This window comes from Apis dorsata, unplaced genomic scaffold, assembly GCF_000469605.1.
Source record: "Apis dorsata unplaced genomic scaffold, Apis dorsata 1.3 scaffold_98, whole genome shotgun sequence".
Classification (NCBI taxonomy): domain Eukaryota; kingdom Metazoa; phylum Arthropoda; class Insecta; order Hymenoptera; family Apidae; genus Apis; species Apis dorsata.
In genome coordinates this window covers 717,264-720,204 of record NW_006263396.1, presented here as the reverse complement: position 1 = coordinate 720,204, position 2,941 = coordinate 717,264, and positions in this window count along the sequence as shown.

The window sequence follows — 2,941 nt, the reverse complement described above, 5'->3', positions numbered from 1 at the left end:
ATATATATATATGTATATATATATATCTGTACAATAACATTACAATAATACCACTTATGATTGCTCGCGAAAATTTTTCTTTATATTGTATATGTGTGTATTCCGTTCATCTTTCTCATTTTTCGAGAGCAACGATATCCGATAGAATTAGTTTAATTTATTAGTACCCATCGAATAATCTAAATTAGAAGGTGTTCGTGTCCAGTGTCGATGAACAAAGAGATGATGATAAATAAATTCGATTCACGAGCGCGATGTGCTTTCGACGAGATTGTATTATAATATTCTTCTTGAGTAATCGTTTTTTTTTTCGAAAATTATCATCCTTAGAACAAATCGATCGTGTTACACGCACGTGTTATGCGCACGTGTTACGCGCACATGTTACAATGAAGTTTTTGGAAAGGAAGATGGCGGTTGTTATAACAAATATGGTATAAATAAATGTATCTTTGTATGATGAAGTGATATCAGTGAACATTATTAGTGTATCGTTTGTTAGGCCTTTTCGAGCGGATTACACGTCGATCCGATATCTTTGCGATATGATATTAGAAGAAACATATATAGAAAGAGACATATATAGAGAGGGACACAGTGACGCGAGAAATGCGAGTCCAGAATGTCGTCGACTCTTCACTACGATTGTTATCTAATTTCAAGGGAGGCCATCGACATTTCGCTGAAAAATAATTTCTCCTCTCATTCTTTCGTTTCTCTTCTTCGTAAATATAATTGCACTTCGATCATTGTCCTCGATCTTCCACGCGTCACCGGTCACGAAGGTACACAAGGACTCGAAACCTGCTCTTTCGCAGTGGCGCTGCTTTCGTAATTGCGAACGTAATTTTTACGTTTCGTTGAAAGATATATTTGTATGCATAAATATCTATGTTTATCTATGGAAAAAAAAAAAAAAAAAAAATTCGTGAAAACGGATAAAAATTCGAAAAATTTACGCTCGATCGAATAAATATTATTAATACGATTTATAGCCAACAGATGGCGTCGAAGTTTTGCAACGACGATCAATCGATTACGATACAAATTCCGTTCAATGTATCATTGAATATAACATCTTTCATTTCAATTTGATGTTAATAATAATTTGTTATAATTATCAAAGTTATGAAATTAGAATATAAAGATCGGAAGACGAAGCAGCAAAAATTTAAGTAAAAATAAATATCAAACGATTCGTTTCCTCGTAAGTTTTCTTTCGCGTACAATCTTATCTAAAATTATATACGTATTTATATATATATATAAATATTACAGTGATATTCGTGGATCATCAAGAAATCGTTATTACGCGAAAGTACATCGCGGCTCGTGTAACTATTTAATTACAAGAATGTTACAAAGTATATCATATATATTCCTTTCCTCTTATTTATGTACATGTATAATTAATTTAATTCGCTAACCACGATCGAGGAGCATAGGAAACAACAAATACCTTCTCGAAATATATATATATAACGTATCTTCTGAATACTCGCTCAGTGATATACATTCATTATACATTGTAACGATACACGATTGTAACATATTGTATATGTATACGTAATATATATATATATATACGTATTATTCCAATGCGGTATTAATGTCTTTTTTTTTCTCATTTTTTAAGACTATTCAGAGAGAGAGAGAGGGTTTTTTCGCGACTCAGGATTTTCATGCAAAATCCTCGAAGCAGTCTACGCTATATCACATCCTATGTCTGAGCACGTTTTTTTTTTTCTGTTATTAATATTTCATTAGGGATATTAGCTATTAAATGTATGTATATATATATATTTATATGTATAATTTTATACGATATTTTTAATATTTTAATAATATTTTAGGAATAAGAAACAAAATGTCGATGATTTCTTAGAAGAGGTAGAGAAACATTGTGTATCCTGTGTTCGTTTTTACGTGTAATAATAAATTCTATTTGCGTCGCGCAATTAATAATTACGATGCTTAAACATATTCGGTATGTAACGCAGTTTGTATCGTCGATTGGAATAAATTAATCGATGAGATACGATCGAAAAACGAACAATGAATTCGCGATAATGTTTGTTTGTCTTTTTTTTTTTTTCCCCAACAGCATGACATTTTCTTCTTTTATTTTTCTATTATATATGCAAATTATATATGAAAAAACGAATTTTTTACGCAATCTAAATGAATTTTCAATCTATTTTTTTCACGCCTTGCTTTAATAGAATTTCGCCTAATCGAAACTACCTTTGATCACATTTGTAGGGTTCTGGTAGACTTTCCAGGATATAGATTCACTGGAGACACAAATATGTCAATCTAAAGAAGATAATACATAATCTCTCTTTTTTTTCTTTTTTCTTTTTTTTTTGTTTAAATATCTATCAGCGAGAAGATCATCGTATCTCGAATATTCGAATATCATTAAACATTAAAATTGAAACACCAATAAATTGTTTCATATCAAATCTTAAATTTTCAATTCATTCATATCTCATCATATTATCGAGTCGAACAATTTTCGTGTTTTTTTTCTTTTCTTTTCTTTCTTTCTTTTTTTTTTTCTTTTCTTTTTTTTTTAGAATTACACTATACAGATCGTTACTCTACTAGTTTATGAAAGCACATTTATTTCCTTTTTTTTTAACAATAAACTACTTTACGAGGTAAGAATAATATACATATGGAATATAACGAAGCAAATTACACGTGTTACAAATATACACAACACTTTTCCTTGCACACTTGTTTATATATATATATATTTTTTTTTTCTTCGCATAAACGCCCGTATTCTGTCCTTTTTTTTTCTTTTCTTTTTCTAATACCTATGTATTTATATTTATATCATCTATATCTCGCAAGGCAACATCATCGCTGTTAATCCAATTTTTTCTCGGATCATGCAAAAGAGAGAGAGAGAGAAAGAGAGGGAGTAAAGAAG